At 44.6% G+C, this 23418-nt stretch overlaps 2 long non-coding RNA genes across 2 annotated transcripts in view; both read left to right on the top strand.

Moving 5' to 3' along the window:
* Positions 1-23418, top strand: part of LOC306924205 — a 52963-nt gene that overhangs the window by 23788 nt on the left and 5757 nt on the right. The gene's annotated exons all lie outside the window — the stretch shown is intronic.
* Positions 16123-23383, top strand: LOC306924204. Its single transcript, XR_013790140.1, has 3 exons — positions 16123-16420; positions 22283-22800; positions 23325-23383. It is a non-coding gene; the product is annotated as an uncharacterized lncRNA (long non-coding RNA).

A 23418-nucleotide genomic window follows, 5' to 3' on the forward strand; every position in this document is an offset into this window, starting at 1 on the left:
TTGGTGGCGCTATAACAGGCCAATGTGAAAAGGGTGGGATATATTCCTCAGCCTAGTAAGAAAAAGTGTGAAAGATTTCACGTAAATTGCATGCTGCGTTCATGATTTGAGGCTATTGTTCAAAACGGGGCAATCTTGCAAACTGTGAAAGCCAATTATAGCCAATTAGGATGGAATATGAAATATCGGACAGATTCAACTTGAGCACATGACCATAGAGATACTGTGTAACGATTTGTGAGATTTTTGGACAGAATCTGGAGGAGTAATATCAAAAAATGTGTTTTACAAAAGTCGGCCTCCTGGTGGCGCTATAAAAGGCAGATGCGGAAAATGCAGGTCAAAGGTTTGTCCTTGGCCTCTAGGGAGTGTGCATGCAACGTTTCACGCAGATCGGTGCAGTTGTAGGTCAAAAATGTGAAAAGCTGCCTCATGGTGGCGCTATAACTGGCCGTTCTGGAAAATGTGGGGCAGAGGTTCATCGTTGGCATCCAGGGAGTGTGTGTGCAAAGTTTGGCATCGGCCGGGTTAACGGTGCCGGAGATTAGCTGTACACAGACGGACGGAAGGACACACACACGGACGGACGGACACACACACGGACGGAGTGCAAAACATACTCTCTCCCCATGCCTTCGGCCTGGTGGAGACAAAAACATCCTCCTAAACATTTTGCCAAACATCACACACACTCCTATCCTCCTGGTGGAGACCTGTGCCCGGAAGGGCACTTTTTCTAGTTATATTCTGTAACTGTTCTGTTGTGAAATGTGAGAGCGGCTGGTAGTCCTGTTTGCTAGGTTGGCTGTGGTTACCTTTGAATCTTATGCTTGGCAACTGACACTTGCCAGGATTGTCCACTAGATGGTGCACTATGCCTAGTTGTGCATACAGTGCCAGACTGTTGGATACTGGTCTAGTATAGAGTTAGGCCCTCATATATCAATCGAGTGGAAATTCTGCCCCAAATTCGAGTGTAGGATTCGTAGTACACCCACGTCGGGTCGGCATTTACAAAGTGATCGCAGACAGCTGTTCCTTCCTAATTTCATTCCTAGCAGTGATAAATGTGACGGCTGAAATCAATCTGGCACGCCCTATAAAATCTAGCCGCGCCCTCGGTTTTGCGACATGAACAACTGCAATACGACCTGGAAACCATGGTTACAGGGGAAAAAAAGTTTCTGCTGCCCCCTCCCATACACACACACAGACGCACGCACGCACACGCAACTTGTTGTATCTTAAATAAATAAACCTGCATGAATTAAATAAAGCTGTAGGACTACCCTGTCTGTTTCTCCTCTCGCTTCGCTTCCCTTGCCCGCCTCACCCCCCGCACGCACGCACGCACATTTGCAAGCAACTGTCACTGTGTTGTTAGTTGTAGGCTAGGCCTATATTAAATTATTAAAGTCTTTATTCATTTAATATACAACAAGATATATTAGTGAACGAAAACCTGAACCTGTGAACCATGAATTATATAACAAATAGGCGCGCACGCGCTGCTGTTTTGCAAGGTGCATCTCCTGTCCTGTCTGTCTCTCTCTATCACTGTGGTCCGTCCGTGACACCGTGACCAATTGACCATGCACGTCCGACAGTCTATTTAAATTGCCTCGCTGTCAACTGTCAATTATATGAATATTGCAGCCAAACCCGTAGCCTCATGTGGCACTGGACATTGGTGGTGGTATGGTGGGCTGCAGGCTGGCTTAGGCTATACTATCTCCGATGCGTTCCCACTTGCGCTGGCACGGCACATTTGGCATTCGAGCGACGCTTCGGGTTTATTAAACGAGGAGGAGATTGCACATACTGTAACTCCAGAAAGACATCGGCCTGCTGTAGATTCGGCTACAGTAGGCTACCCAAGTTGGGACTCTCCGCAGCTGCAGCGCTGCACTATACTATCCAACGTCCCGTCATGGAAATATTTCAGCACAGACAGCCCAAATCCTCGCATGTATGCGCTCATCATGCAAAACACTGTTTAAATGGCTTACGCATCTAACTTGCAACATTGTTTTTAAATGCGCGATTTTAATTGCTTGCTTGTAAAGTTGGAAATCTCCTACTAATTTCACAAAGACACATCGTTGATGTATTCCTTTACTTTTTTACATTTAGCCCATATACATACATACAGTTTTATATAAACATTTTAGGAGTGAATACATATGTTTCGATGCCTGTGACAGCCTCTCAGCTGGTCAAACAATGCTGCTCCGCTGTTCTACGACAGAAAAACAGGTGAGGACAAAGCGTACGACAGCTCCCGACCAGACGTGAGTTTTGTCTTGGCACAAGATCATTTTCAATCTTTGGCGCAAATGGTAAATGCCGAAAATTGCGGTAATTTCGGCGTACACCCATATTTTGATAAATGAGGGCCTTAAAGTCGTTGTTTACAGTCTGTGGTCTATTTGGGAAGGATTCTCCTTCTGTTGCATTTCCTGGAAGCATTTCATTTAGGCATTTATTTAATATTTACAATCCAAATTCAACTTAAAATGTTTTGTTCTGATAAAAGTGCAATGTATCAGCCTAGCCTTTATTCCATACTGTTATACCATATTTTTTGGTATCATCTGGAAATTCCAGTAAAACAAATGCTTTTGTTACTGTTACTGGTGTTATCGTTACTGTTGAGCTGCATAAGGTATACAATATCATACAATAATCACCTGGGTCTACACACTAACTCACTATTCCGTACAACATCATAAATAAATAGATATTAACACATCAGTAGTTCACTAAAACACGTTTCTGTGCATCGACAATAACTACATCAACATTTCCCTAAAACAATACAAGAGACAAGAGATCTTTTTTTTAACGTTTCTTGCAAACAGGGTTTGTTCATAATTCCAACCTCCCATTTATTCCGATGTCCCAATAGCATAATAATAATAATAATAATAATAATAATAATAATAATAATAATAATAATAATAATAATAATAATAATAATAATAATAATAAAACTTTTCATGACATGAAATGTAGCTCAAATTAAGTGCTTTACAGAGCAATGGAGGGGAAAAAAGAGAAGAAAAGACATTAAAATAATAGCAGTAATGCAATACAGTGAGGACGTGAATAACAAGGAATTTAAAAGATCAATTAAAAGCAAGAGTGTAGAAGTAGGTCTTGAGCTGCGCTTTAAAAATATAGAAGTATGCCTATATGAGTGTTCAAGTTTTCAAATTCTGTATAAAAACAATGTGTCGCATCGCGACACATTGTGAGCTTGTAGATCGGCTATTTTCAAATGCCCGAAATATATATAGGGCTGAAGTTGTTGGGTTAGTGTGAGGTTAGGGACGGGTCAGGGATAGGGTTACTAAAGGGGCCAGTTGTTGGACCACGGGATGTTGGAACCCTTGACCTCCAAACAACTTTTGTCACGTACCTTTGAGCTAAGTTGTTGTGACAGAGTACATGCATGCCCACTGCTGGCTATGTGGGTTTGAGGCCCATTATTATTTGCCACGAGAATTCCTGTGTGCCATTACTGGTATTGTTTACAATCCTGCCTGTTAATGGAGTCGGGACAACAGATGTTCAGGGTAGAACTACACCTTTACCTCATAGAAAGCTCATTGGCCGCTGCAATTAATTGGAGCGACCTGTATCGCATGGAAGCACAGACAAGGAAGGCAAACTCAAGTGACTAAGACCCGCCCACGCCTCTGATTGGCATACCGAACATCCGCTCTGTGACGCATGCGCAAGCTTCTGTGGCTTTCTTCCCTGTAAGATGGTGCCCGAGATACAGGCGCCCCAGAGCCAAAGGAGCTGGCGTCTACCTTTCTACGTCTTTTTACCGGCCGCCCTACACCCAAATCATGGGCACTACTTCCAACAGGCTTTTCATATCCCATTCACCTTCATGGTCGCTCTTTTCCCTGCTCCTCTCTTTCTCAATTTCTATTCAAAGGAGCTTTATTGGCATGAGAAAACATACTGACCCCAGCTTCTGTGAGGGGAGCATTGTACGCACTAGAAGTATATACTCTGCCTTCCCAACAACAAGCCCTGGATGGGGCCATGCATGATTCTAAACTAGGGTGTTACCACCATGGACGGGTCTTTGTCTAGAGACGGACGCGTAGTTTAGAATCATGCTGGGGCCATATAGGCTCTGTGCACAGTTTTGCACACACGCCATTTTGGAAAGAACTCCCCTATACTTCCTTCACAGGTGTTACCGATGACACTAATGAAGGCTCTGTTCCATTCTGGTCAAACCAAGGTGCTGCTGCTATTGTGCATGTTGGCTCACTGGAAACACGTACCCTGCTACACCAGTGGGTCTCAAAGTGTCCTTGAGTGGGTTCTCTGAGAGTGTACACATGGAACTAAATGGACCCGTACATTTGTGTACGGGTTCTCAATTAACAAAGTTTGAGAACCACTTTACACTAAATGGAACAGAGCCTTAATTAGTATCATCGGTAACACCTGTGAAGGAAGTCAGGAAGGGGCCTGGTAAGTATAGGAAGAGTTATTCTGTGTGCATAGATAGAGCCTATTTAGGCCCTTGTTGAACAAGGGAAAAGAGGGCTGAGCATGCAATGCAGGAGACACTGAGGGGGTCGTGGCTGGAGTTAAAAAGGAGTTAAAAAAGGCTCTGACCTTTCAATGATTGTAACATTCATGGACTGTCACAAGGACAGGAGGGTATAGCGTCGCAGTCCCGCCCCCTACCATGGACCAGGAAATGAAACCCAATGCATTTTCCTCATAGACATTTCTTAAAGTATTTATTTAAAGACGGTTACGCCGCGGACAAAGCCAACTCGAGTCGTGACAACTCATGACAACACAAACAATATTTTGGACCAAACAAATAATTAGAAAGAAGAAAAAAACGGCAGGTTACAACACTTTTTTTGTTGTTTTTCTTCTTTGTAATTATTTGTTTGGTCCAAAATATTGTTTGTGTTGTCATGAGTTGTCACGACTCGAGTTGGCTTTGTTGGCTTTAAATAAATACTTTAAGAAATGTCTATGGGAAAAATGCATTGGGTTTCATTTCCTGGTCCAGGGTAGGAGGCGGGACTGCGACGCTCTATAGGCTGCAGGCCAACGTACAGCTCCAGAGAAATGGGTGAAATGGTAACTGGCTGACCCTTGGATGCTGGACTCACACCTGGAGAGGCCACTCAGCGCCAGCAACGACATTCGTATGTTCCTCGACTTCTTGAGGGCCTTCAACACCAGCCGGCCACAGATTCAGAGGCTATAGTTTCAAAGTTCTGCAGTGACGCAGATCGGGGCACGGCCTGGTCACTTGGATTACAGACAACCTCCCCACCAGCAGACTGCACCGTACGTCAGACTGCAGGAAGCCTGTCAAATGTGCTGGTGAGTAAGGAAAGGTGCCGTCACCTTTTCACCTTTCCACCCGATCCAACTTCCACTCCCACTCGAGTGTGTGCCAAGTTCCAACTATAGTATAGTTGTCCCATGACTCCTCCATTGTCAGCTGTATCACGGGGACAGGGGCGTCATTTGGGTCATCAGGGGATGGCAATTGCCACCCCATGATATTGACATTTAACCTCAAATTTATTTCATGCATAATTTGTCCCCAACTCTGATTTAATTTTTATTTTTTATTATTATTATTCATTATTATTATTTAGTTGGCCTTTATTTTTATATTTTTTATAGAGGGACAGACAGTAGGCTGACAGGAAATGGGGGAGAGAGATGGGGGAGTGAGATGCAGTAAAGGCCGTCGGGATCGGGAGTCGAACCTGCGGCACACTGCCAGACTTGGGCTACCGGCCAAGGTGCCTGGACCGCTGAGCCACGGCCCAGGCCACTGAATTGTTTTTTTGCAGATTAATCTGATTTCATCGCAATAGATGACCGTCCATGTGACCGTCCATTTAGTGTTTTATTGTATGCAACCATGCATTTATTAAACACTTTCAACGTGGCATCGCTATTTTGGGGATCATTATAGGCAAACCCTTTGAAACATTTTATCTTTTCGGCCCCAAACAGCACAAGTATTTGATCTACAAGCTCTCAACGTGTTGCTTGGCCATGTGTTGAGAGCTTGTAGTTCCGCTATTTTCACTATTTCAGAAGTGGGGCTAATGTTGCAACTTATTTTTTGCCACCCCTCCTGAGGAGTCGCTCAGGTCCTTCAAGGTGTGCACCAAACAGGCTGCTGTAGCCAGGCAGTGTCATCTTATTGTCTCCACCAGGCCGAAGGCATGGGGAGAGAGTATGTTTGTCTCCACCAGGCCGAAGGCATGGGGAGAGAGTATGTTTTGCACTCCGTCCGTCCGTCCGTCCGTCCGTGTGTCCGTCCGTGTGTCCGTCTGTGAACAGCTAATCTCCGCCACTGTTAACCCGGTCGATGCCACATTTTGCACACAAACTCCCTGGATGCCAACGATGAACCTCTGCCCCAAAATTTCCAGAACGGCCTGTTATAGCGCCACCAGGAGGCCACTTTGTGCAAAACAAGTTTTTGGACAGTACACCTACAGATTTTGTCCAAACATCACGCAAATTGGTACACAGTCTCTCTAGAGCCATTCAACCAAACGGGTCTTTCAGATTTCCCAGACTCCATCCTGATTGGCTAAGATTGGCTTCCAAAGTTCGCAGGAGTGTTCAGTTTCAAACAAAATGCTGCAAATCATGAACACATCGTGTGATTTCCGTGAAATTGCGCACGCACATTCCCACTCGGCCGAGGAAGAAATGCCACGTGAACATTTTCAACTCAGCCTCATGGTGGCGCTATAACTGGCCGAAAAGTGTTTTTACCTCTAACTGCACGGATCTGTGGATAACTTTGTATGCCAACTCCCTAGAGGCCAAGGAAAAACCTTTGCCTGGAATTTTTCACATCTGCTCTTTATAGCGCCACCAGGAGGCCGACATATGTAAAACACATTTTCTAATATTACTCCTTCAGATGTTATCCAAATTGCACGCAAATCGGTACACATGCTCTCCATAGTCATGTAATCCACCTTCATTGCCTACGATTGGCTTCTAAACTTTTCAGGAGTAGCCCGCTTGGTACCCGTTTTGTACAAATCGCCACAACTACTCAACGCAGCGTCCGATTTCGGTGAAACTGTGCATGCATATTCCCACTAGGCTGAGGAAAAAATGCCACTTGACAGTTTTCTAATCAGCCTCATGGTGGCGCTACAACAGGCCAAGCTGTGTCTCACACACACACACACACACACACACACACACACACACAAAACATGATTATATTACTCCTAAACATTTTGCCAAACATCACACACACTCCTATCCTCCTGGTGGAGACCTGTGCCCAGAAGGGCACTTTTTCTAGTTTGCACTCCGTCCGTCCGTGTGTCCGTCTGTCCGTCCGTCTGTGAACAGCTAATCTCCGGCACCGTTAACCCGGTCGATGCCACATTTTGCACACACACTCCCTGGATGCCAACGATGAACCTCTGCCCCAAAATTTCCAGAACGGCCTGTTATAGCGCCACCAGGAGGCCGCTTTGTGCAAAACCGGTTTTTGGACAGTACATCTACAGATTTTGTCCAAACATCACGCAAATTGGTACACAGTCTCTCTAGAGCCATTCAACAAAACCGGTTTTTCAGATTTCTCAGACTCTATCCTGATTGGCTAAGATTGCCTTCCAAAGTCCGCAGGTGTGCTCAGTTTCAAACAAAATGCTGCAAATCATGAACACATCGTGTGATTTCCATGAAATTGTGCACGCACATTCCCACTAGGCAGAGGAAGAAATGCCACGTGAACATTTTCAACTCAGCCTCATGGTGGCGCTATAACTGGCCGAAAAGTGGTTTTACCTCTAACTGCACGGATCTGTAGATAACTTTGTATGCCAACTCCCTAGAGGCCAAGGAAAAACCTTTGCCTGGAATTTTTCACATCTGCTCTTTATAGCGCCACCAGGAGGCCGACATATGTAAAACACATTTTCTAATATTACTCCTTCAGATTTTATCCAAATTTCACGCAAATCGGTACAAATGCTCTCCATAGTCATGTGATCAAGACGGGTTTGTTTGATTTCTCATAATCCACCCTCATTGGCTACGATTGGCTTCTAAACTTTTCAGGAGTAGCCTGCTTTGTACCCGTTTTGTACAAATCGCCACAACTACTCAACTCCGATTGTGGTGACACTGCATGCATATTCCCACTAGGCTTTGGAAGAAATGCCACTTGACAGTTTTCACATCAGCCTCATGGTGGCGCTACAACAGGCCAAGCCGCGTCACACACACGCACGCACGCACGCACGCACGCACGCACGCACGCACGCACGCACGCACGCACGCACGCACGCACGCATGCACGCACGCACGCACACACACACACACACACACACACACACACACACACACACACGTTTATATTGCTCCTAAACATTTTGCCAAACATCACACACACACTCCTATCCTCCTGGTGGAGACCTGTGCCCAGAAGGGCACTTTTTCTAGTTTCTCATGTTTTTCTCATAATATTAAAACACAAGGGACACCAATGAACTGAACAAGCTGTTGGGATTGGATTTTTTGATTGGCTATCATTGTAAATGGTGCATTTATATATCCAAGGTGCTTTACATATAGATTGTACATTACATTCATCCATTTACACACCGATGGCGGAGGAAACCACGCACCAACCTGCACATCGGGAGCAATTAGGGGTTCAGAGTCTTGCTCAAGGACACTGCGACACTAAGGCTGCATTCACATGGGATCCGGCAAGCGGTATATACCCCGCAAACCGGAAGTCATTTTCGTGGACGGGAGCGGGACGGTAAACGGAACAGGACGGCACGGCAGCCAGAACCGGCGACGGTAACGGCAGACGGCATCAATGTCAAAAATATTTAATCTTTTTACCGTTTCGTGCCGTCCAGCAGGTTTTGCCGCTTGCCGTCTATACCGCTTGCCTGATTCCATGTGAATGCAGCATAACTCTGGGGGATCAAACTGCTCTCCTGGCCACTCTGCCCTGCTACAGTTGGGTGCCACCGATATTGTCCCTTATCATTTGACCCATTTAGGCCTGACCTCAAATTTTAAAAAAAAATCCTTCTAAATCCTCCAGTTTTCTGAAATAAATATTTTCACGATTTTTCAAAAATAGCAGACCTACAAGCTCGTAGATCTGCTATTTTTCAATAGCTAAATTATAACATAATGTTTAAAACACCAAAAGGGGTTCCCGCCCAAAATGGGTTAACTGTCCTTTTGCGCAGATCACGCAAACCTCAGCAAAAAGAAAAGGACAATATCGATGGCCTCCAACTGTATGTTGCTATCGTTCATCAAAATGCTCTGAAAGTGATCCCTTGTTACGATATGCAGTTGTAGGCTATATGCATCCACTTTAGCTGGAAAAATGACACATTTTTCAATTAGTGATCGTCACTCTGTTACACCAGTGGGTCTCAAAGTGTCCAAAGTGTAGACTTAGATAGCATTTGATACAGACTTATAGCATGTTACGTAGACAGCACTAGAATTGCATTGTATGTAGTCATAGCACTTCATAGTACATATGTATAGCATAGTATAGTTATATTATGTATAGTTTATATGTATAGTTAGTTTCATTATATATTATACACTGTTACGTCTTAGCTTACCGGTACGCATGTTTCATGATAACTACTTTGTATGTATGTGATGTATTGCCATGCTTTTTTGTTCTTGCTTAAAGGTATATTCAGTGATTTGACTTAATTCAAATATCACTTATTTTTTCTTTTTTTCTAGATAATCCTCCCTACTATAGAGTGTGCTGACCATATAAGGAGTTCCTCCCTGTCCCCAGTGAGCCCCTGGGGTCAAAAAACCCTAGTTTCAGTTTTGGTGGCGGGTGGCAAAACCTTCATCCAATCAGGATGAGTGGGGCCTTCCTCCAATCATGATCGAGTGGGGGCGGGCCTTGGTGCACGTGCTGTTGGCCTGTTGCACTTCCCCCCACTGTAGAGCGTGCATGTGCACATTTTGTTACCGGGGCGGACTGGGTGGTTTTCCAAATCACCCAAATCACTGAATGCTCCTTTAATGTAAATCGCTCTGGATTAAGAGCGTCTGCTAAATGCCTAAATTGTAACTCTGAGAGTTATGGGGGGTCCTTGAAATTGAAGTTTGAGAACCACTGTATGCTAAATGGAACAGAGCCTTAATTAGTATCATCGGTAAGGAAGTAGGGAAGAGGCCTGGAAGTAGGAAGGGTTATTCTGTCCATTTCTGTGTGCATAGAGACTATATTTCCCCACTTGGATCTATATCTTATCTAATCGTTTAAACTAACACCCCATTGTCGTCCTTCAGAGAACCATATCACTTACATAGCCGACTGTACAGGTATGTAGGCCTACTGTATGTACGTTACATACATACTTAAACCATGACACACATCTGTAGGTCATGTGTCACTCATTCAGGACATAAACACAGCTATGGCTAGGCCCCCCCCCCTGCCCTTCCCCCCGGGACCTCCAGACCATCCGCTTCGAATGTTATCAACCGATAATAATCGCCATTATGCAATAGGTCGTTTCGAAGAGGCAATCTGATTGGTCGAAACAACCTATCTTGCCGTGTCTTAAACGAGCCGTAAAGGAACACCTAATCAAAACATAGAAATCATCTGCTCTGGTTGCAATAGGCTAGCGAGTTTCTTTGGACATTTGTGGTCGTAGTACATCTGTCATTAAAAAAAGTAAGATTTATTTAGCGGTTATCTTATAGTTTTATGGGTAACTGTTGTATGATTGCAATATTACACGAGAGTGTGCGGGGTGAGTTCCTGCAGCATTGCAGGCGTGCATTAATGGCGGTAAAGAACACCCTCTTAAGTAATATCGCTTAAATATGTTCCTTATCAGACAACTATGTTAGGTTCTTACAGTAGCTTACTAATCTGATCCTTGATGACTATATTTCTATGTATTTGATGTATTACCTTGTGTTGTTCTTGCTTACTAGTAAGTCACTCTGGAATAAGTGCCTAATGCCTAAATGCCTAAATTGTAAACTTTGAGAACCACTGGGCGCGCTAGCTATAGCTAGCCGGTTTGGATTCATTTCCAACTGCAGGTCACAGTCCGCCGCGTGCTAAAAGTGTACGTATACCGATCCGTGCTTTGGGTTAACCCCAGGTGAGAGATGGCGCACATGCCGTACATTCATACACAGTGCAGGGCAATATCACGGTGTCATTATTACGTCCTGTCGTCAGGGCAACCGCTCGGCCTGCAGGTGAAAGCCACACTGACTGTCGCTCAAAGGGTTCTAAATATACACCCAGCAGCAGCTGCTGCTGCCTACCACTTAGCCTGTGTGTGTGTGTGTGTGTGTGTGTGTGTGTGTGTGAGTGACTGTGTGTGTGTGTGTGTGTGTGTGTGTGTGTGTGTGTGCGCGCATGCACACCCCGGCGTGTGTTTACTTTTGCATGGCGTTTCCTCCGAGTGAGTTCACAGCTTCAGCCGTGTAACGCCAGACATTCGACAACTTAAAAGTTTACATTTTCAAGTCAAGTGTGTCAGACACAAGATACGAGAGTCTTCACTGTTGCGTGTATAGTATACATGAAGAGAGTAAAGTTCTTGGGCTTCGAGTGCTCGGCATTGCAGTGAGAAAGGGATTTTACCAACGCACAGCACTGCATTGATTGATTGATTGATTGATTGATTGATTGATTGATTGATTGATTGATTGACATTGACAAGAACAAAACAAAAAGCTCAAGAATTATTTCCACTGTATTGAGTGCCATGTGTTGCCTTGAAATGTACTACAAGTTATATGTTTATTTGCAGGAAGTGCAACAAAGCAGACACTGATATGCGTGTTTAGGGCGCATGAAGGAAACCCTGTAATGCTAGTGAAAAGTCTTCCAAGCTCACAGGACGTCGCATTGTGATCTTGTCATGTAGATGAGCTATATTCACAACATTTTCTGTGACAGTCTTGTAAGTAGGGCATACATTTACAAAGAACAACAAAGTCAAAATATTGATATAAAGTTTATTTTTCTTTCTTTCTTTCTTTCTTTCTTTCTTTCTTTCTTTCTTTCTTTCTTTCTTTCTTTCTTTCTTTCTTTCTTTCTTTATTAAGACAGGACACTTTTAAATGTACAATAGCAGGCCTATATCGTATAAATACACCCAACTATACAATATTACACAAATATTACACATTACATTACACAAACAGAACAGAGATACAAAAACAGAGTTACAAAACGGGTAAAAAATAGGGTGATAGTAATAGTCCATGGAACTATTTGTTACTACCCAGTCAATTATCTGTGTTAATTTAACTCTGAGAGTGTACACGTGTACCCGGGTCCATTTGGTCACATTCGAACGCTCTCTGGGTCAGACTAACAGCACTATGGGATTTCATTGTGCACGGCCCATGCAGCCTGTCAGGTATGTTTGTACTCATCAGACAAAAATAGAGGAGATTGTGTTGTGAGGTGAGGAGAAGTCATTGAGCCAGATTAGAGTTCCTCTGTGTTGTTGTGTGGTGCTATGTGTTTAAATAGCACCACCATTCACTCCATACGTGTTGCACAATGAGCCCAGAACAAACCAGTTCCACAACAAGTCCTGCCAGGCAGCCAAACTGTCTGCGGATTGTTCACTTGTTTGTTTAAGGGCCAGGTAACTGTCTGCCATGTCGATTTGTCACACGTGCCAATTATTGGATTGAAAGGATTTGAGTGAGACTTGGCTCTGGGAAAGGTTGGTTTCCTCAGTCAAAGCCGCGTCTGCGGGTATCAGACGTTTCAAATGGACTCACGAGTTGTGGAGTATATAAATAGGGGACTGGTTTAGGTACGGCGGCGGAGGTTCAGAAAACAAAAGACCGCGAGCCGCTATGGAGACGACCCCGAGCGCGACATGGTTGGCATTGCTCACTAGTCTAGACCTCGCATACAATACACGTTATAACGCAGGGCGTGTGTGACAAACGGAGCTTTGACTACACCGCATGGACAATGCACGCGCGCACACACGCACACACACAGACACACACACACACACACACACACACACACACACACACGCACAGCTTTTTACGAGTGTTTGAAAAGGTCAAACGCCACTGCACGTGGTCTTAAAAAAACACTGTGGGAAAACATGAGCACCATGTCCTGTTGTTGTTCGGTTTTCAATGGCTTCTTTATTGAATAGAGACGATATAGACATCCAAGAAACACGAAATGAAACAAACACAAACAAACAAACAAACAAACCACACCAACACGTCATTAAAGCAAGCAATACAATCTGTTTATCAGTGTTTATTTTCTTTTTTTCCAGACTGTTTTGAACCTGGGAGGACACACACGGTCGGTCAGCTGTATAGTGCGAGGCTCCACCATTTGCTCTTTTTATTTTTAGTTCCAAAACAGTCCAGGGCTTAAACTTAGCCCCAGCAGCAGCAGCAGCAGTGTGGCCCGGCATGCATGCATGCATGCCTGACAAAAACAACCCGGCAAACATGATATTTCTTTCTCCCCCTTGCCTCGCAGCACCTGATGCACGCAACACAGGATAACATTCTTGATTGATCCGACTCTCTGCTCCGCGCCAGTCTGAGGAAGCAGTGAGGAGATGAGCTGCTTTTGTCTTCCCTAGTAAACACACTGAGTCAACCCTACAAAGGTAAGGGGACAGCTATTGAGCGAGTGCATGTTGCCGTTTTGATTGATCTGTCTCTTTGGCTATGTGTTGGACTGGTGGCCTAGCTATATACATCCCATATTTTGGCCTATATTCAGATTGGAATGCTGTTCAGATCAAGTCTGAACAGCAAAACATATTCACACTGAATTGGAGTTCTGTGAATCACATCCATCACCTGTAGTTTGAAATGTTGATTCTGAATCCGATTTCTGAACATGTATTCTTAGTCTCAGGTCTGCAGGACACTCTGACGCTGGAGCTTCGATCTATACTTCGCCGTGCAACCAACCGCACCGCGTCACTCGCCCCATATATAAACATTTTGAGCGAGCGACACCGTGGTACCAACACCGTGTACAGTAATCCAAGCACTACGTCTGCCCATGTTGTCATTATGTCATTATGCCACAGCAGAGTAATGCAGGCGGGCGGGCAGCGTCTGAACACACAGATCAAATCTGATCACTTACAGCAGGGGTTCTCAACCCGTGGGTCGCGACCCCTCGGGGGGTCGCCAAATTAGTTTGGGGGGTCCCCAAATTATTAAAAAAAAAAAAAAAAATCACGATTTTTTAAAAATAGCAGACCTACAAGCTCGTAGCGCGCCACTCGGTGGCGCGCTATGAGCTTGTAGATCTGCTATTTTTCAATAGCTAAATTATAACAATGCTTAAAACACCAAAAGAGGTTCTCGCCCAAAATGGTTTAAGGTTATTGTAGCAGTCAATTTATATTGGGGGTCGGGAGGGGGCGGGGCGGGGGTCCCGAGACATTGCCAAAGCATTTCCGGGGGTCCCCGGCCAAAAACATTGAGAAAAAGGGTGAATTCAATGAAAGGGGACCAAGCCTTTACAAATTTCTGGCGAGATTTGTACCTGTTGTATCGGAGCTTCTCCAACGGTATAAAGGATAGAACATCCTTGACCCAATTTGAAGGTGACAGACTTTTAAAGAAACCAATCAGATTTGTCTGCAGTCTGAGCAAAGCCTCTTGTCTATCTCCCTGCTGAGATATGTGTTGTCAGCGCAGTTATAGCAGAGCATTTTACGTTTAAAATGAATTCCCATAAGTTCTGAGCAAGTTGCAACAGGCGATAATTTGAATTCCGACAGGATTGCATCGTTATTCAAACTCCTAGTCAAGCTATACACTCCTTATTGCATCTACTCTAGATCATTTCATTTTATTGGCTCTCAAACTACTTGATTTCAAGGACCCCGATAACTCTGAGCGTGTACAAATGGAACCAAATGGACCATTTTAAGGGTCCAGTTTGAACCCCCTCAAAGAGAAGCACACTTTGAGAAGCCACTGATCTGTTGTCATCCCATGGACGGATTTAGGGAAGCCTGGGCTGTGTAAGAACAGATTAACTAGCGAAATTCGGAATAATCCACTTGGCTATGATGCTGTTGAGTTGAGGGGGAAATTAGCTTCATGTCCAGAGGGACCTCGGTAGTAAAAAAAAAAAAGAGTCTAATCTGTCTGCCAGCTCAAAGAAGCTTCTATTTTTACCGTGGCTTCGGGGAGGGGAGCCGGGCCGGGGCGGGGACGACGAGAGAAGGTGGGGACGAGAGAAATGTGTGGCCAACACTGTCATCAAAGTGAGGAAAGGCCTTCGTTCAGGGAACAAAACATTTATTTTCACATGCTTTCCCCCCCCCCTTCTTCTTTTCAAACTGAACCACATTCAACTTAACATATAGCTTCTTTTTTTTTTGGTGCAGGCCAAACAATTTCAATTTCAAACAATAATTTAAATAAAAACAAAATAGCTGATCTACGAGTTCTCGACGTAAACCGTTCCGCTTCTTTGCTATCGTCGGTACTCTGTGGACCTACAGTGAAGTGTATAGCAGTTCAACTGTGGAAGCGAAACGGACAGCATAAAGGACACGTGGAAAATCGAGCAGTCCTTGCAAACAAATCAATTGTATAGATCTCCAATTTTCGTTCCGTTTTTGTGACTTCAACTTCAGATTACGTGTGTTGTGGATGATGGATTACACATTGCAAATTCCAACCTACAACTGTGTCTGACAGATTACACACATTGGCGAGTTCCAACCTGCAGCTGTTCGGATCGCATCTTATACGAGTGCTCAAATCAAATGTATGTATGCGTGTGTATTTTGCAACATATCTATCTCCATACTTATACCCCCAACCGCCCCCCCTTTCCCTGCGCCCCCATGCCTGCGAACACTTCACTAATGACTTCCTCCCCTATAACTTGACACAACCTTCTAATAATCAACCTGGGGGGGCGGGTGTGTGAGTGTGCAAGAAGGGGGGTGGGCTGGAGAGTGTAGGAAAGAGGAGAGAAGGGCAGGAGGAGCTCTCTACCACAAACACACACACACACACACAGTGTGCATGCGTGTGCGTGCATGCGCGTTCTCCCTCCGTAAGAGCATTAGCTGTAGTGTGGCTCTGGTAGTGACAGGACTGTCATGGTCAGGTGGCAGTTCAGCCTGATTAATCTCTCAGCACACTGAAGCTCTAGTCTACAACACAGCTAAAGTACTGTAGTACAACTAGCAGACTCACTGACTGCAGACTGACTGACTGACTGACTGACTGACTGGCCGGGCTACTCCACCAACACCATCACCACCGCCGCCTCAACTCAGCTGACAGGACAAAAAAAAACAATAACAACAACAACGGAGGACGGTGTGGATTCACTGTTTTGGTAAGGTGGATGCATGCTGTGTGTGTGTGGGCTGATGGTTGCATTCATATTGTTTCAGTTCCTACGGAAGTGGGTTGACAGAAGAAGCAGGGGAGGTGTTTCTCGGTTCGATAACGTAGCTAGAGACCGGGGGGGGGGGCCAGGGGTGAAACGGCAGGTGGAACAGATTGTAGACGCAGGCGAGACTTAAAGAGGCTGATGAATTCGGGTCAGACTCAGACTTCACACACAGCGGAGAACGGACTGAACACCCAGAAGAAAGGAAAACAAAAGCTGGTGCTTTCATGATATGAGGCTCTGTTTTGGACTTGTGAGTAAGACTGTAATTATACTACTATACAGCACATTGGTTCTGAACGTCGGGGTCTGACTCTGGGGACCATCAGGGGTCCAAATAACCAAATAACAATTGGAACCGAACAGGTTCCCAAAGAAAGAAAGAAAGAAGGTTCCTCTTCCACTTGTCCATTATGAGAGTTACAGACCCATACAGACCTATTACAGACCCATATACGGATGCGTTTGGACCCCCGGTTTGGCCCCGTACCGGACATTTCAGAAACTATAGTACAGTATTAACTACAGTAGCAGTCAGAGCAATATGATTCCGTTTAAAAAAGAAAAATCTAACGGTTGAAAGGAGGGATAGCGGGTCAGCCTGGTAGGTAGGTCAATGCATGGGCAGAGTGTGACACACACACACGCACGCACACACACACACGCGCACACACACACGCACAGCGGTGTCACAGTTCTGGAGTATAGAGAGAGAGAGAGAGCTGTGTGCATGGAAGCTGGTGTGACTCTGCTGCACTTATACTTTGATGTAACAGAGCATCAGCTGCTAATATAGATAGCAGGCTCTATAAATACATCTGTACTGTAGGTACCGTGTCTTCTGGGAACAGCCAGTGTACAACAGTTAGCGTGTCCGTCGTAGAGAGAGAGAGAGAGAGAGAGAGAGACAGAGCGTGGCTGTACGTTGGCAGCAGTGAAGCATTCGCCGGCGTGCGTGGCTGCCACCTACGCACGTATATACTTCTGCATGCAGAGACTTAATTGGTGTCAACAACAGTTGTGGATTCCGTCGTTTTTAAGGAAGCGAGCTGTCCCCTGAGGTAAGAGGGACGGGGGGACGGGGACACGAGGGACGTTTGAGAGTGGAGTTGCAGGAATGGACAGTCAAGGTGTTGAGTTGCACGGCTATCAGGCGCTGCTGGACACTGAGCTGAGGTCGGATACGGCACCCTGGAACACTCGAGGGGTCAGAACACAGCGAGGGGTCATCCAGCCAGCCAGCAAGCTCAAACCTGTTTTCAAGATCGCAGTATGATCTTTCCTAATACTTTGCATTTAAGTGTCCAAGACGACCTCCTGACCTAGGAGGAACGTGGCCCGATTGATGATAATGTCTCATTCAGTGCATGCTATAGCATTCAAAATGGTATAATGGTAACAAGCATTTGTTTGCTGTTCAGACTTGAACAAATATCTCAGATATCTCAGATCTGGCCTGCCAGTGTGAGCAAAACATTTATGATGCCACCACTTGCATGGCTTTGGCTGTTTTACAGTTTTAAGTCTTTATTGTTGATGCACTAGTAGGCCTACGTATTCTCTTATCGTTCTAATTCCATGCAAGTTGTCCACATATCTGTTGTTGTTGTTGTTGTTGTTGTGTGACAAAAGATCACGTCTCTTACTCAACTTACAGTTGCATCTGGACATAAGAGCATCAGAATTGGCTAACATAACATTTTGAACTGACAACTATAGCTTTGGATTCAAGTTCCTCCATGAAATGAGGAACTGAGGGAATGAGGAACTCACGCTTGTCATTCCTCTGACCATGTTGTTCATCTATACCTGTAAACCCTACCTCTCTCGAGACAGACTGTTCATTTGTTTTGCCAATGATTTCCCAGATTATCTAAACCCGGACTGCTGGAATGTTAGGCTCCTAGTTGCACTGGTCTATTGCTATTGATGTACTGCCACTTAAGGTGCAGTAAGTGATTTTATTTTATTTATTACACTTATTTTTCAAATAAGTGTTATAGCTCTATATTCTATATATTCTATTCTATAAGTGTTCAGTAACATGGACTCTCGGTTTTGCTTGAATGCTTGAACTTAAAACAAAACAAAAAAAAGCTAATCTACATGCAGGCTCACAACGCAAATAGAGCTTAGTTAAATCACTTTGATGAAACAAGTGTTTTAGAGGCACAGCCTTCCTCATAACCGTAACTAGTATCTAAAGTTTTCAAATAACTGTAGTGGCGTAAAAGTATAATATTTGCCTCTGAGATGCAGTGGAGTAGAAGTAAAAGTAATGAATACTTGAAATATACGGTACCCCAGTATTAAAAAATACTCAAAATTGTACTTAAATTCAGTACTTGAGTAAATGTACTTTACACTACTGTAGTCGCTGCCTCTCCGCCTGGAAAGGAGCCAGCTTAGGTGGTTCGGGCATCTGGTTAGGATGCCTCTCAGGCGTCTCCCTAGGGAGGTCCTCGAGGCACTTCCCACTGGGAGGAGACCCCCCGGGGCAGACCAAGGCGCAGTTGGAGGAAACACATCGACTCACTGGCCTTGCAACGTCTCGGGAACCCCCAGGAGGATGTCACTAATGTTTGTTTACCCTGGAGAGGGAAAGTCTGGAGCTCTCTGGTGGAGCTGTTGCCCCCGCAACCCGACTACGGATAAGCGGTTGAAGATGGATGGATGGGCTACTGTAGTTACGTTGTGTGTTTGTGTGTGTGTGTGTGCGTGTGTGCATGTGTGCGTGCGTGCCAGGGACGGATTAACCCCCATGAGGGCCCCTGGGCCGGTCATTTTTGCAGGGCCCCTTTGTGTTTTTCCGTGTTTTTATCATGTTTTTGACCTAAATTTAACTAAATCAATGGCCAATGAAGGACCCCAGGAGTCCTTTTCAGGGCGTCAAACCTAGTACTGCGCGGTCCAATTTCCCCGAAGGGCCCCTGAGAGCCAAGGGCCCCTGGGGCCACCGCCCCACTGGCCCAATGGCTAATTTGTCCCTGGTGCGTGCGTGCGTGCGTGTGCATGTTCAAAGCTGAGTAGTAGGGATTACACAGATTACCCGAGCTTTCTCAGGTTGTCTGAGTGTTTTCAGCACGTGTTCTAGACTAGGATGCTATACCTGTCCGTGTGGACTCATTTAGTTTTAGTTTTAGTCACAGCCTTTTAAATACAATTCCATGTAGTTTTAGTCATCTGTAGTGTTTTAGTGTGTTATATATGCATGCATGTATGTGTGATATATGTAGGTAAATAATACTGTGATTGGAGGTACAGTATAATAATTAATTTTCGAAAGCAAATACTGAATAATGTTGAGTGTTCGTTTTAACGAACAATGGAAGGATTGTAAAGGTAAAAATTGTATAATTATATAGGGGGATCATTCATTATGTGAGTTTAAAATATGTTAGAGAGAAAATGACATGTACAAAGGATAGGCATTAATCACTCTCACAGCAACTAAACTAATTAGCTTTGAGCTTCGGCCTGTAGACGCCTTTTCCTAAACGCAGGCTTACCAGTAAACAGAAAAACGTTTTCATGTCGGGACACTAATTCTAGCCAATCAGGAGAGAGAAGCCATTCATCAGCTTCAATTTGAGAGTGTTCCAGTTTGTCCGGGCTCGTGCTTTTGTGTCGTCACACTTCAAATGTCACGTGTCTGTCTGGGTTATAACAGTGGTTCTCAAAGTGTGGTTCAGGGACCCTCAGGGGTCCTTGAAGGGGTTCCAAATGGAGGTCTTAAACTCTAAAGTTATGGGGGTCCTTGAAATTAAGAAATGTAGAGGTTCAGTCATCAGTGAGGTATATATTCCACAAGAAAGCTTTTATAAGCAGAGGAGTGTTTTGCATAACGTGCAGACTAGTGCTCACATGTATTATGTTTTTGTATTTGTTGATGGCCGCAACGCTCAGATTAACCATCGCCTGCGTTCTAGAGAGTATGCACATGTCATGTGTGACTTTTCCACCGGGACACGCCCCCCTCATCTAGACTGAGTGGGACACGCCCCCCTCATCTAGACTGAGTGGCAACACATTGAGCAGCATGGAGCGCATTGGAGTTTGGAAGCGCTCGCTGGAAATCACTCGGCGGTCACATAATAATGCATGAGGCAGCAGGACGCTGCGTCATTGAAAACAAGCGCTTGCAAACTTTGACACTTTGGAAACCTAATCGCCTGCACATGCACAGAATGTATTGACAAGAAAGTAGCTCATAAACATATCGGTGGATAACACTTTGCAGTTAGCTGGGATAATTAAAGCTTTCCATACAGATGCAATGTTTGTGAGTTTAACTTTGTTTAATACAATCAGATATAGGACTTTTTGTACTGTTTGGATGTATGGGCTGTCAATGCCCACTCAGTAGGCATTCCCGCATAATACGATCAGGCCATAAATGACTGGCTTGTCGAGTTTGTCGCACACTGAAGTGTGACATTGATACATTCCAAATATTATCTAAGTATTCGGAGGCAATCCTGCAGGACTCAAGGAGTCAAGGCACCCTAGTGTGCCACCCCACGTCGGCACACACTTTGAGAAGCCGCCCTACCCTATGAGGCACGCAGTCTGTAGGTGTTGGGGTCACACTATACTTCCGTATAATGCTGTGTGACATTATGTTGCGTAGGTCAGAAGTCTATAGTTAGAGTTAGTGTTGTGTTGTGACACTGTAGCCCCACTGTTTGTTTGTGTTTCCTGGAATACGTGGAACAGTCTTTAACCTGATTCCACCAGATTGCGGCAGTATTGAGTTCACAAGTTCCCTCCTCCTGCCTGGATCTGGTCTCTCTCAAGCAGAAACGATGAACCGGAAGCAGCGGGGACAAAAATTATGATATCTCCATAATAATCTTGAATGTGTCGGGCTATATTGTGTCGACAGTCACATCAAAGGGGTATTTTGGTGGTATGCAAGATAAACTAAGGCTGTCGTTCTCGTGGTGGGGTCCGGTGGGGACCCCCAGGGCTCCTTGAGGGAGATCAAGGGGGGTTCCCTGCTATATTAAACTCATATTGTGTTTTTCAGCTATTAAAAACTGCTAAAATGTTGAGAAATGTTGCCAGAACATTTTCTCTTATGGGGGTCTCTGGTATAAAATCTATTCAAATGGGGGTCAGAGGCCAAATTCATATCAATTTGGGCATTCCTGACATGAATATGTCAGGAACTAAGGCACAGATTATAGTCATGTTGCACATGACTCAAATATATACCTCCTATATAGCTTTAATTTTGCCCCCTTTTCTTCAATTTATTTCACCAATTTCCATGGTATTATTAAAGATTAGTGTCGTGATTTTTTCCCACCCTAAAACATGATCATCGGCTATTATTATTACATGAGGAGAAATAAATCTTTCAAAAAAGTGTACAGTATTTGTTAAAATGTCATTTTTATGCGGACACGCCCTGCACCAGTTCATTAAGTATGCCTGGTTTGCCTGGTGGGTGGTGAATGGTGATCCACCTGAACTGAAGCTGCATCCACAGATGTTGTTGTATGATAATTGATAAAGGGGGAGGGGTTAGGGGAGGGGGTGATATTGTGATGTAACTAGATCACTGTTTTGTTTCGATGGCACGGTTGACTGTCAAGGTTTCAGCCTCCAGGAAGAAACCCAAAATACAAAGGGAAGACATCATTGCACATAACAATCACACCAAGGGGTCTAATGAAGTACTGTTACCTCATAAACACATGAAAAACACAATCACAGCACTCCATTTTTAATAGATTGTGAATGTTTATTAACAGTGAATGTTCATTAACCCTCTCTCTCTCCTCTGTTTTGCTCCTTCAGAACTGCTGGTTGATGGAGTTTGTCCGGCGGAGCGGCGACTATTGCCACGCCCAACACATTTAGACATCTCCCCCCCCTCTGGGATGAGGCGCCAACCTGCAGCCCCGGCCGGGCCTTGAACCCGAAAGCACCCCTTCCTTTGCCCTTCGGCCACAGACTCAGCTCATGGGGTAACCGGTAGAGCCTAGTAGTCAACTGGACGACGTTTACTGAGGAGAGAGACACAAACAGGAGAGAGACAGCGAAGCTGAGAATACAGAAAGACTGAGGAGAAGTAACGAGGGGGGAAAAGCAACACATCCCCGCTGGACTTCTAAAGGCTTGAGGTCAACTAATGGGATAAACGCCATATTCCAAAGAGCAACGCAGCAGGACAACAGGACTGGTCAGATATAATATATATCGCCAGGAAAAACAACGGTCACCTGACCAGGAAGTTTCCTAATCAGGACAGGACTTTGGGGGGAGTCGGCTGACAGACAGCGCAGCAGTGCACCGCTAGTCACCAACACTGTAAGGTGAGCTAGAGCCGCAACATGCCACAAAGGAACTCGGGGCAGAACTAATTTATGGCAAAACATTTTGGAACTGGAAGTGAAGTGGGGCTATCCACAAATAGAAGTTCTGACATGTGACATACATCTGACATTACATAATTACACATTAACATTAACTCAAGTTCAACATGAGCATAATATTAACATCTAATGCTTGCAGAAATTCAACAAAATGTATTAGTCAGTGTAAGTGCAAAATCATTTCGGTAAAAAAAGCACTTTACACTTTTTTGTGTAAAACTTGGTTTGGCTCCTCCCCTTTCTTAGTCCACTTCTCATCTGGTGCTTATTCCTACTAACAACAACACTGTATACATGTTTAAGGAAGTGGTGCTGACAGTCTTGAGAGATAGCGTTCTTTCATCACAAAACCCCACTTTAAAAACTGTAGAACCGTTTTCACCCTTCTGTTTAAACACAACATAATAATAAAAAAACTAATACTTGGTCAAAACAGATGTGAATGCTCTCGACTATCATATCAGAACAAAAATACCTTGAGCAAAAGACAAACGCCTGTAGGTAGGCAAACATCAGCTGTTTGCCGCCCTCGGTATACGTTAAAGTTTGGTTGTATCT

This window comes from Electrona antarctica, assembly GCF_951216825.1.
Source record: "Electrona antarctica genome assembly, chromosome: 6".
NCBI classification, from domain to species: domain Eukaryota; kingdom Metazoa; phylum Chordata; class Actinopteri; order Myctophiformes; family Myctophidae; genus Electrona; species Electrona antarctica.